The following is a 13,929-nucleotide window of genomic DNA, read 5'->3' as shown; positions in this document are numbered from 1 at the left end:
TCATAATTGTAGAAATGGGAGTGTTACAAGTCCAGGTGAGATTAACCAAGATTGGCAGGTAGGCATTCAGGTCTGCCAGGCAGTCAGGTCCAGCAGTAAGATAGGCGTTCAGGTATGGCAGGCAGACAGGTAGGTAGATAATAGGTGACTGACTTAAGTCCTAGGAACTAGAGGTTACATACAGGATGAGCCAGATATAAGATTGAGACCCAGCAAAAAGCAGGCAAGTTTTGCCTGAGTGTTCATTATATTAGAAGTAGGCCACACCCCTGGAAAAAAAAATCCTTTCAATTGATTAGCAACTCATACCCTGTCATCATAGAGTTAAGCATGCCTGCTCATAATCAATCATTATATAGTTAACTATATTATTCATAGACAATGATCAAATAGTTAACTACACTGTATTAGATCTCACCATGGAGATAACCACATCTCAACTGCCAAACCACTGGGAATCCTGGCCCAATCAAGTTGACACATAACCTTAACAATTATTGTCCACTCCTTGTCAAAGTGGAACCTATAAACCATATGCATAATCTCTAAATGAAGACAATAGTAAAGTCTTATTAGTGACTAAAATTATTAAACTAAAATATATACAACTGCAAATGCACTGGCCCCATTTACATCTTATATTTCACAAAGGAATAGAGTAAAAATATTTGATACATACATACAAAACAAACACAAATATATATACGTTATTACTGTTAAGTGCTATAGAGTTGGTTCCAACTCATAGTGACCCTGCGTAGGATTTCTGAGAAGTGGCTGGTTGATTTTTGTTTTGATCCACCGACCTCGTAGTTCAAACTGACCTTGAGGTTGAATGCTTACCTCTGGCACCCCACCATATCTCCATATATATATTAAAGTTCTTGTTCATACAAATGGTCACATGGCCATAGCTGCAATTTACAACTACCTTCTTCCACTACCCATTCCCTTTAGACCTGGTTATTTGCCTGGTGGTATGGCCAAAACCTTCATTCCTGAAATTTCTGAGTGATTATTAGTCATGTTGGAATTGGGTCACTGTATTTTATCATTGGCTTCAATCACAAGACATGGTAGTACAAAAGGACCCCTTAATGAGTCTCCTGGACTCCACATATATTCCTCTTTACCTCCGTTATGTAATGTCAGTACAATTCCCCCTTGTAATTAGGATTAATAACACAACCCAGCACAATAACGCTCTATTTTGCCTGTTGACTGAGTTGCGTGAGATGTGCAAAATGGCCAGGGGACATTCTTAACTTCCAGTTAAATAGAATCAGTGCTGTGTCTTAAGGTAGGAGTATTCTTCCCTCTGTAATTAAAATGCTCAACCCCAAAGAGCATAGGGTCATAGGGTCAGGAAGAAAAAATTTTGCAAGTGGGTCACTAAGAGTAATAATAAGAGGTGCCATACCAATTTCTATCCTTTGGTTCCTAGACCAGTGAATCCTGATAATTGGAGAACAGCACAATATATTGGAAGCTGTTTTAGAGCACACACAGCCTCCTGAAGAACATTGCCAACTCTGCAAGGTATTGACACTTAGCTGATGCTTTAGTTGTATCTTTAGAAAGCCATTCCATGATTCAATCAAGTCAACTCCTTCAGGATGATGAGGGCCATGGTAAGACAAGTAAATTACTTGAACATGGGCCTTTTGCTGTACTTCATTTATTGTGAAGTAAGTTCCTTGATCTGAGCAATTCTGTGTAGGATACCATGATAAGGCATTCTACAAGTCCACAGATGGTAGTTTTGGCAGAAATATTGTCTGCAGGGAAGGCAAATCCATATCCAGAGTAAATGTCTCTTCCAGTAAGAATAAAACACTGCTCTTTCCATGATGGAAGTGGTCTGATGTAATCAACCTGCCACCAGGTTGCTGGCTAATCTCTCTGAGGAATGGCCCCCACACATCAGACTCAGTGTTGGTTTAGTCTGTTGGCAGATTGGGCACTCACAGTGACTGCAGCCAAGTTACTCTTGGGAGTGGAAGACCATGCTGCTGAACCCATGCATAACCTACATACCTGCCACCATGGTCACTTTGTTCATGAGACCATTGGGCAATGATAGGAGTCCTGGAGAAAGAGCATAATTAGTATCCACAGAATGTATCATCCTGTTCATTTGCTTGTTTAGATCCTCCTCTGCCAAAGTAATCCTTTCATTTGTGTTCATATAAAACACAAATCTCTTAACTTTTTTGGCCCAGTCAAAGAGGTCTATCTGCATACGTCTTTCCCACTTATCCTTGTCACCAATTTTCCAGTCATATTCCTTCCATGACTCTGAACACCTTGCCAAACCACTGGCACATCTGGCCATTTCTCCTTCCAAGCAAAATGTACAATCAGGTGTACTGTTTGAAGTCTTTCCATTGGGAGAATTTCCCTTCACCACTGTCCTTTAGGGTAGTAGTAGAAATGGGCTTTAGTGTTGCTTCTGTCCACTTTCAAGGTATGCCTGAATATCATGCAGAACCATCTGTAAACAAAAATGAATTTTCTCTTCCTCAGTCAATTGATCATAAAGAACTCCTCATGAGACCATGGATGTAGACTGGGAAAGGGACCGGAGTAGAGACCATGGGCATTTGGGCGACTTCCGCATTCAACTTCATGTGTCTTCATGTTCTGTTTGTGCTCAGTCTTGTATATGCCATTTCCATTTAATGATGGAGTTCTGCTGTGCATGTCCAACTCTTTGACTCTGTGGGTCAAACAACACACAGTTCATAATGGGGAGCTCTGGTTGTATGGTGACTAGGTTGTCAGTCGCTATTAAGTCCCAGTAATAAGCCAAAAACTGTTTCTCAAAAGGAAATTTACTATCTGCAGAGGACAGCAGGGCTTGGCTCCAAAATCCTCAGGGTCTGCACTGTGATTTAACAATAAGGGCACACCAAAGACTCCAAATTGCATCTCTATCTGCCACTGACACATCAAGCACCATTGGTTCTACTGGATCATATGGTCCAAGTGGCAGAGCTACTTGCATAGCCACCTGAACTTGTCTCAGAACCTTCTCTTGTGTGGACACCGATTAAATTAGCATATTTTCTAGTCACATGATAAATAGGCTTCAATAATACACCCAAATGAGGGACATGTTGCCTCCAAAGTGGCCCACCAAAAGTTGTGTCTCTTCTTTAGTTGTAGAGGGGACCAATGCAATAATTTATCTTTCACTAGTAGAAATATGTCTATATGCCCCACAACACTGATCTCTTAGAAATTCTATTGAGGTGAAAGGTGCCTGAATTTCGTTGGGTTAATTTCCCACCCTCTAGCATGCAGTTGTGTGGTGTTGTGGGTTAATGCGCCAGACTGCAAAGCCATTTGAACTGCAAGGTCGGCAGTTCAAGCTCACCAGCTGCTCCTCAGAAATCCTATACAGAGTCATTATGGGGCAGAACCGACTCGACGGCATTTCAAAACAACAAGCATGTAGTTATTTTACCCACAAGTCTAGATTAATTGATATTTCTTCCTCACTAGATCCAATTAGTGTGATGTCATCAATGCAATGGACCAGTGTGATGTCTTGGGGAGGAGAATGACCATCAAGTTCCTTGTGAACTGAATTATGACATAGTGCTAGAGAGTTGACGTTCTTCTAAGGTAGGACAGTGCAAAAGTATGTTAGCCTTGCAAGCTAAAGGCAAACTGCTTGTGTTGATCCTTTGAAACTGAAATCAAGAAAAAGGGATTGGCCATATAAATAGCTGCACACCAGGCACCAGGAGATGTATTAATTTACTCAAACAATGAAACAACATCTGGATCAGCAGCTGTAATTGGAGTTACCACCTGCTTGAATTTATGATTATCAATTGCCATTCTCTTAGAGCCATTTGTGTTTTGCACAGGCCAGATAGGCCAATTAAATGGGGATGGCTGGGAATCACCACTCCTGCATACGTCCTGAGTCCTTGATTATAGCACTAATCTCTGCAATCCCTCCAGTAACACAGTATTGCTTTTGGTTTACTATTTTCCCAGGTAAAAGTAGTTCTTACTGTTTCCTTGGCTTTTCCAACCATAATAGCCCTTACTCTATATGTCAGGGACCCAATGTGGGTGCTGTACTTCTTTGTTGAGTATGTCTATTATGCATTTTGAAACTGGGGGCATCACTACAGGATGAATGTGGGAACCCACAGGACCCACAATGACATGGATCTTAGCTAAGACTCTATTAATAACTTAACCTTCGTATGCCTCCACTCTGACTGGTGGGCCACAGTGATGTTTTGGTCTCTTGGAATTAGTGTCAATTTAGTGTCAGTATCCAGTAATCCCTGAAAAATCTGATTTTTTCCATTTCCCAATGTGTAGTCACTCTTGTAAAAGACAGTAGATCTCTTTGGGAAAGGCTGAAAGAAAGACTAACAGCAGGCAGTGTAGTAGGTTTCTTCCTCAAAGGGACCCATCTACCCCTTCATTCAAGAGTTTATGGGAATGTAAACTGACTCAAATCTGGGAATAGATTAAAAGGCCATGACTCTATTCTGGTGATTCAAGTTAGACTACCTTTAGCTTCACCTACAATTATTTCTCTTACACAAATCAAGTAAATACTTAGGTTTCCTATCAGGTTTAGCCCTACAGATACCCTGTATAATTAGCCAGCCCCATAAGTTCACACAAGACAGACTATTCTGATTACAGCTTTGATTCTGCTGTCCATTACAATAACACACCATACCTGTGTTGATTAAGTGCTGCTGTTTGGCCCCTACCACATTGGGGTCCAATTATCCCATTATAGTTAGGTGTCTTATTTTAATTAAGGCAATTCCCACTCTAAAATTTGGCTTATATAGTATAGCAATCACAACAATAATGAAAAGTAAGAAAGTAGCAAACATATTTCATATCTTCTGTTTGTATCATAATAGCTTGACTGGTGAGAATTAATAACATGAACTTGAAATAGCTGATAAGTAGTATAATTATACATCACTCCTTAGCAGTCACTATTCATTCTCTGTCTGCTTTAACTGTAATACAGAATATCCTGTCAAGTACACAAAATCCTATCAGAGTTAGAAATTATATACCCTCCACTCTTGTGTAAGTTTGTCCTATTTTAGTGGCTTGCACAATGCTGTGATGCTGGAAATTATGCCACCAGTACTTAAAATTCCAGTAAGCGTTCAGGATAAGACAGACTAGGAAGAAAGACTTGGTGATCTATGTCTTTAAAAAAATTGGCAAGCGAAAATCTTATGATTAGCAGTGAAACATTGATACAGTGTTGGAAGATGAGATTCTCAGGTTGGAACACTCTCAAAATACAACTAGAAAAGATCTGCCTCCTCAAAATTGTTGTTGCTGTTAAGTGCCATTGAGTAAGTTCTGACTCATAGTGACCCTGTATAGAATTTTCAAGAAGCAGCCTCCTCAAAATAATCAACTTTAATGACATGGGTAGAATAAATTGTTCAGGACCTTCATTTGATGATGTGGCATGACTCAAAATGAGAAAAACAGCTGCAAACATCCACTAATAATTGGAAGTATGAAGTATATGTGAAATATAAACTGAGGAAAATTGGAAGTCATAAAAATGAAATGAAATGCATAAAGATCGATATCCCAGGCATTAGTTAGCTAAAATAGACTGGCATTGGCCATTTAGAATCAGACAATCACATGATCTACTTTGCCTCGAATGAAAATGTTGAAGAAGACAGAGAACACCAGGTCCTTCTTTCTAGTCTGTCTTAGCCTGGAAGTTCTGTTGAAACTTGTCCGCCATGGGTGACCTTACTGGCATTTTAAGTACTGGTGGCATAGTTTCTAGCATCACAGCATTGTGCAAACCACTACAATAGGACAAACTTACACATGAGTGGAGGGTATATAATTTCTAACTCTGATAGGATTTTGTGTACTTGACAGGATATTCTGTATTAAGTTAAAGCAGACATAGAATGAATAGTGACTGCTAAGGAGTGATGTATAATTATACTACTTATCAGCTACTTCAAGTTCATGTTATTAATTCTCACCAGTCAAGCCATTATGATACAAAAAGGAGATATGAAAATATATATGTTTACTACTTTCTTACTTTTCATTAATATGTCTTACTTTTCGTTAATATGTCAGATGATTAACTCTACATGGTCCCCTACGGTTTGCTGTGCATAGCATTGTTGAGAATTAGCATTAAAGTAACATGGTGTGGTGCTGCAGGATAAGTACTGGACTGTTAACTGCAAGGTTCACAGTTCAAACCCACCAGCTGCTCCTTAAAAACCCTATACAGGGTAACTATGAATCAAAACTGATTCAATGGCACTTAATGATAGTTTAGAAGTACTGCATAAAACACCTTTTGAAAGAAAAACAAACTTTCTTACCTTATTTTATTGGGCCTATCCTGTATCTGTTTTTTGTTTTTTTCCATTTATATATATATTTCAATTGTGATTTGAGTGATCATTTACATGGGAGAACACTGATTTTACAATCATTGTTTCATTGCAATTTCCTCCATGCATCATCATTCAACAGTATTTGCTTCTATTCTCTCTGGTTTTGTTATTTTTTGGTGGTGGTAGAGGGGAAGGGGATATACACAAAAACACTCACGACTATATAATAATTTAAACAACCAAAGGACACATTCTGCAAGCTTGTCTCCTGGCTGCCAACCCTCAGTATTTCTCTTTCCATGAGTTAGAGTCTTCAGCTGCTGGCTCTCTCCATGTCATTATCTCTGCCTCCATCTCTTGGGTCACTGCTTCTCTGGATAGGGTCCCAGATTATACTCATGATCTTCTCCCTTGATGGTCCTAGGGACCTCTGTTCCTGGACTGTAATATTAACTACTCTACCTTTTCTGTTACAAAACTTCTACCTTTACATTTGTGACAGTCGCAATTAGTCATGATAACAATTATTCACTACTGAATCATAAGAATCTTATCCCCATCTCTTTTCACCACACCCATCTAGAAAAGATGAAAAGTATTTAATGGGGACTCTATCTTCCCCTGCACATTCTTTTTTTTTTTTTTTTGAACTGAGTGACAGTTTACAGGAGAGAGCCCAGAACACTCTTAAACTAAACTCCCTCTTGAAAACGTGTAAACTAGTTATTTCATGACTTTATTGCCCCATCATTTTAGGTAGCCATTGTCTAAGTTGCCCATCCCTTTCAACCCTGTATACAGAGGGAATAGGATTGATACTTGATGTGAAGACTCCTTCCCTCTCAGTTGGTATTTTGAGCTACTACATCCATAAAGTATAGGTCAACTTCATCCAATTGCAGCAATTTATTTACCTTTGTTTCCTTTTTCAAATTTTTTTCTTTTTTCTTTTTTATCTTCCTCTAGTTGAGTTCTGATTGTTAAGCCATTGAGGCTAGGTCAAATGGGTACTCTCTGCAAGTGTGGCATTCTTATATATACAAAGTTGAGTACCTCACTGAACATTTGATTGCCAGTTATACATTAAATAATTTAGACCTCTTTTTAAGACTACTTTAGGTATTTTGAAAACATTTAAAGGAGTCCTGGTTTGGTGATATAGGATAAGTATTCTATTCTTAACTGTAAGATTGGTGACTCAAACCCACAAGTCACTTCTTGGAAACCATATATTGGGTCATTGTGAGTCAGAACTGACTCAATGGCATTTAACAACAACAGCATAGGGTTTAAACTGAATGTTCTAATTCATGCCATCTAATCCCATGCAACCCCCACCACAGTTTGTATTAGAAGGATTTTAAAAATCATCCTGTTTGACTGATTTCCAACTTCAGACACACACACCTTTCTCTGCTTTAGTGGTAATGAATAGCCTCCTCCAGCTAGCCACTTCTCCGGTTGCTATGAGTCAGAACCTATTCAATGCCACTTAACAACAACAAAAATAACAAAGAGTTCTCTGGAATCAACTCAGTGATTGTGAAATATTTAATAAATTTTTTTTCAGTTTTTGAAAACTTATAACTGCTAATCAACACAAGACAAAGATGCCCATTATATGAGTTGCTGTTGTTGTTAGATGCTGTCAAGTTGGTACTGACTCATAGTAACCCTATGCACAACAGAACGAAACACTGCCTGGTTCTAGGCCAATCTCACAATCGTTGCTATGCTTGAGCCCATTGCTGCTGCTACTGTGCCAATCCATCTTGTTGGGAGTTTTCCTTGTTTCTGCTGACCCTCCACTTTACCAAGCATGATGTCCTTCTCCAGGGACCAGTCCCTGGAGATAATTTTTATTAGTAAGGAAATTAAAATATCAGATGTTGGTGATTTTATAGTGTGGAAGTTGCTTCCAAACATGGCTAGTGGCAATGTCTATGACAAGATAACTTTTCAAACAACATCTCAGTAACTATAGAACTTATAGAACCATCAAATCAATTTATATTAAAAATTCCTGATATACCCATACAAAAATACCATATTTCCAGACATAGTTGTTGTTGTTAGGTGCCATCGAGTCGGTACTGACTCATACTGAATCTATGCACAGCACAACGAAACAATGTCTGATCTTAGTCCAACTTCACTATTGTTGTCACACTTGAGTCCATCACTGCTGCCACCTGGCCAATCCATCTCGCTGGGGGTCTTACTCTTTTTTTCTGACCCTCCATCTTACCAAACATGACATACTTCTCCAGCGACTGTTCCCTCCTGACAATATGTCCAAAGTATGAGAGACGAAGTTTGGCCATCTTAGCCTCTAAGGAGCACTCTGGCTGCACTTCTTGAAAAATGGATCTATTGGTTCTTTTGGCAGCCCATGGCACTTTTAGTATTCTCCTCCAACACCATAATTCAAAGACATTAATTCTTCTACAGTCTTCTTTATTCACTGTCCAGCTTTCACATGCATATGAGTTTACTGAAAATACCATGGGTTGGGTTAGGTGCACCTTAGTCCTCAAACTGACATATTTGTTCTTCAACACTTTAAAAAGATCTTCTGCAGCAGATTTGCATAATGCAATATGTCGTCTGTTCTCTTGACTGCAGCTTCCGTGAGTGTTGATAGTTGATCCAAGAAGATTGAAGTCCTTGACAACTTCAGTCTTTTACTCCACTGATAAGAATGTTGTTTATTAGTCCAGTGTTGAGGATTTTTGTTTTCTTGACATTGAGATGTAATCCATATCGAAGGCTGTGCTCTTTGATATTCATCAGTAAATGTTTTAAGTCCTCTTCCCTTTCAGCAAGCAAGGTTGTATCATCTGCATATCGCAGGTTGTTAATGAGTCTTCCTCCAATCCTGATGCCATGTTTTTCTTCATAGAACCCAGCTTCTCATATTATTTGCTCAGCATACAGGTTGAATAAGTATGGTGAAAGAATATAACCTTGTCGCCCAACTTTCCTAATTTTAAAACATTCAGTGTTCCCATGTTCTGTTCAAACAATTGCTTCTTGGTCCAGGTATAGATTCCTTATGAGTACAATTAAGTGTTCTGGAATACTCATACTTCGCAATGTTGTCCATAGCTTGTCATGATCCACACAATCAAAAGCCTTTGCATAGTCAATAAAGCATAGGTAAACATCTTTCTGATATTCCCTGCTTTCAGCCAAAATCCATTGGACATCAGCAATGATATCTCTCATTCCACAGCCTCTTCTGAATCCGGTTTGAACCTCTGGAAGTTCTTTGTCAATGTATGATTGTAGCCATTTCTATATTACCTTTAGCAAAATTTTACTCGCTTGAGATATCAAAGAGATTGTCCGATGATTTCCGCATTCTGTTGGGTCACCTCTCTTTGGAATGGGCACAAATATGGATCTCTTCCAATCAGTCGGCCAGATAGTTGTCTTCCAAATTTCTTGGCAGAGAAGAGTGAGTGCCTCCTGTGCCGCCTCACTTTCTTCAAATATTTCAATTTTTATTCCATCAATTCCTGGTGCCTTCCTCTTTGCCAATTCCTTCAATGCACATTGAAGTATCATTGCCTCTTGATCAGAAGCTACCTCTTGAAATGGTTGCACATTAACCATTTCCTTTTGGTACAGTGACTCTGTGTATTCCCTCAATCTTCTCTTGATGCTTTCTGAATCATTCAATAATTTGCCTAAAGAATCTTATAATAATGAAAGTCGAGGCTTGAATTTTTTTCTTCAGTTCCCGCAGCTTGAGAAATGCTGACTGTGTTCTTCCTTTTTGTTTTCTGATTCCAAATCTTTGCACATTTTATTATAATATTTGGCTTTGTCTTTTCGTGCTGATCTTTGAAATTTTCTGTTTAGTTCTTGATCCTCCTCATTTCTTCCATTTGATTTAGCATCTCTATGCTGGAGAGCAAGTTTCAGAGTCTTTCTGACATCCATCTTGACCTTTTCCTTCTTTCTTGTCTTCTTAATGATTTTTTGCTCTCTTCACGTATGATGTTCTTGATGTCATCCTACAACTCTTCTGGTTTTCGGTCTTTAGTGTTTAATGTATCAAATCTATTTTTCAGATGATCTCTAAATTCAGGTGGGATATATTCAAGGTCATATTTTGGGTCTCGTGGACTTGTTTTCATTTTCTTCAGCTCCATTTTGAATTTGCATATGAGTAATTAATGGTCTGTTCCACAGTCTGCCTCTGGCCTTGTTTTCACTGATGATATGGAACTTTTCCATCTTCTTTTTCCACAGATGTAGTCAATTTGATTTCTATGTATTCCATCTGGTGAGGTCCATGTGTATAGTTGTCCTTTATGCTGTCTAAAGAAGGTATTTGAAATGAACAAATCATTGGTTTTGCAGAATTCTATCATGTGTTCTCCAGCAGGTCACTTCGTGGCAGATATATTGTAATAGAGCATACATGGTCAAGGTGCTAGATTGTTAACATTCTTCTAGAGATCTGTAATTTGCTGGTTTAAGAAAATATGTGTTTTTATTTCCGTGACTTTAGCATCATTCTTACTATAAAAAAAAAGCCTTTCAAATTTTCTGAAAATTTATCTGGTAATTGTTGATAAGAGGATCTGATTTCTGAGCTCAGAGGCTGTTTGTTACAATTAAGTATTATTATAAAATGATTGTGCATATACTGTATGCCTGGTATTGTTTTAACTATTTAAAAACATTATTGAATTCACAGTTCACCTAAAAAGTTGTATCTCCATTTTTGTCCAATGTAGCAGAGCTACATATTAGTGCCAGGATCTGTGTCCTGTCACTCTTGTTCAACAAGACCACTTACGATAAGCTTCTATCCTTTCTGGAACCCCTGGGTGGTGCAAATGGTTAATAGGTTTAGCTATTAACCAAAAGTTTGGAAGTATGAATCCACACCTTGAACAAAGGACTGGTGACCTACTTCTAGAAAATGAGTCATTAAAAAACCCTTCAGAACACATATGCAAGCTTAGAAATAGATCCTATTCTATCAAGACTTCAGATGAGACTGCAGCCCTGACTGCAACCTCATGAGAGACCTTGAGCCAGAGATACTCAAATAAACTGTGTCTGGATTCCTGATCCACAGAAGAAAAATGTGGTATAACATTAGACTGCTAACCACAAGCTCGGCAGTTCAAACCCATCAGTTGCTCCTCTGCAACCCTATACTGGGTCACTATGAGTTGGAACCGACTAGACGACATTTAACAACAACAAGTACTTTTTGTGTTAACTCACTACATTTTGGGGTAATTTGTTATACAGCAATAGACAAAAAGTACAGTAAAGTGTACAATGTCTTTGAATTGAATTTTAGAATATACTGATGTAATAAAAGGGAAATGCATCCATAATGATTATAAAAACTACTCATGCCATAAAGCTATAAAGAAAAAGGCATTTTACAAATTGGTTTAGAATTCAGAAGAGTTGAGCTTTCTTTTTAGCTAAAAATTTGTAACCTGAGGGAGTTCTAGACTACTTATTGCTAAACTTCCACTTTGGAAAGAGAACAACAATGGTTAAACGGGGATCAAGTGGTTGGATATCAGCTGATTTCATGACTAATGCTTCCAGGAATGTCTGTATGTCTTATGAAGATTGGCAACCAAATTTATCACTAACAATACAAATTTTGTTTAAAAATAGCCCCTGGAAACATCTCTGAGAATTTGACTGTTGTCAATAAGTGCCATCGAGTCGGTTTCAACTCATAGAGACCTTGTATAGGATTTCTGAGAAGCAGCTGTGGGTTTGAACCCCCGACCTTGTGCTCTAATGCATTATCCTGCATTACAACTGCAACACAAGTTCTTTCTATATCTTGTTATTGAATTTAGACCTAGAAATTGGAGTTCCTACTTCAGTGGGGCTTTCAGTTCATCATCAGTCATTCTTTGTTTAGTTGTCACTTTTAGTTTAACTAGGCATTTGTTTAACAGGAAGATGCAAGAATTCTACTTTCTATAAACTGTTTTTTATGTGCTAAAGAGTAGGGGCTACTCTTCCTTTGGTACAAGCCCCAAATATGACTCAGAGTCCTGGTGTGGCACTGGACTGTGAACCACAAGGTCATCAGTTCAAACTCACCAGCTTCTCTTCAGAAACCATATACAGAGTTGCTGTGAATTGGAACCGACTCAATGATACTTAACAACATCTTGTGCCTGTCTTAATTTTAAACTCAGTCCCTGATAATGCCTTTTTAACCTTGATAATTCTTGGTTTATAATCTGAGTTTAGAGTAACAAAGGCATAAAGCTTTCTTTAGCTTTTCACCCTTGACCTTTTTTTTTTTTAGGAGACTGCCTATTATATTATGATTTATATTGAATTTGAGACACTCTATCTGTTGTACCAGTTTTCATCTTAGGGTCTTACACCACAAAATGACAGCTAAATCCTTGAAAATGTTTAGAAGTCATTTTCCACCTAAAATCTGCAGCAAATGCTATCAATACCTAGTATTTCTCTCCAAATAACATGAATACCATTTCATAAATCTCCCCAACAAATGGTCCATATTGTTCTTCCTCTTTTCCTAAATTTGTAAATAAACCAGGAGAATGACAATATACTGTAATTAATTTGAAGATTGGTGTACTCTGTGAGGTAGTAATTTAAACATAAGCTTTCCAACCTGTCATGCAAAGATTTTAATACCTGAGTTTAGGTGCTTGTAGAGCAGAGCCTTTTATTGTTGGTAGCCATGTCCTCTAAACCATTCTTGCCACCTAGTAATGAATAGCTCCATTTTGAAAATGGAAGCTTAGCCATGACTTTTTCTGAAATTCGCACACATTGTAAAATTCTTAGTTAAAAGAAAGCTTAACTCTTGTAAACTATTAACTAATTTGTCTATAGCCTTTTTCTTTGTAGTTTTGACATGAGTGAAATTTTTGTATTTATTTTATATTTAATAAAAGGATGGATCTTCTTGTCACTATATCAATGTATTATAAAATATAATTCAGAGACTTTGTAAACTTACTTTATTAATGACCTATTGCTGTATAGTGACTTAAATGTAGTGACTTAGCTCATATCTGTGTGTGTGTGAGAGTCAAGAATCCAGACACAATTTAGCTAGATACCTTTATCTCAAGGCTTTTCATGAGGTTATAATCGGAGTGTTGGCCAAGGCTGCAGTCTCACCTGCAGTATCTACTTCTAAACTCACACATGTTTGTATTGGAAGGATTAGGTTGTGGGGCATTAGACTGAGGATCTTCATCCCTCGCTGTTTGTGGAGTAAGAAGCCTTCCCTAGTTTTATGCCATGGCGGTCTCTCCATAGGGTAGCTAACAACATGCCAATTGGTTTCCCCTCAGATCAAGAAAACAAGTGAGTATCCAACCTGGAAATCAGTCTTTTGTAACCTACTCCTAGAAGTGATATTCCTGCTGTCTGCTGCATTCTCTTTGTTAAATTTGAATCACTAAGTCTAGCTCACATTCAAGGGAAGTGATTACATAAAGTATCAGTACTAGGAGGCAGATCACTGAGGCCATCTTTGCAGTTC

At 38.1% G+C, this 13,929-nt stretch overlaps 1 pseudogene; it reads right to left on the bottom strand.

Annotated features, from left to right (window-relative positions):
* Positions 1-1,295: 1,295 nt before the first annotated feature.
* On the bottom strand, positions 1,296-13,522 carry LOC102815790 (annotated as a pseudogene).
* Between the last annotated feature and the right edge of the window lie 407 nt (positions 13,523-13,929).

This window comes from Chrysochloris asiatica, unplaced genomic scaffold, assembly GCF_000296735.1.
Source record: "Chrysochloris asiatica unplaced genomic scaffold, ChrAsi1.0 scaffold00236, whole genome shotgun sequence".
NCBI lineage: Eukaryota > Metazoa > Chordata > Mammalia > Afrosoricida > Chrysochloridae > Chrysochloris > Chrysochloris asiatica.
The sequence above is the reverse complement of the archived record's forward strand: the minus strand, read 5'-3'. Positions and strand labels throughout refer to the sequence as shown.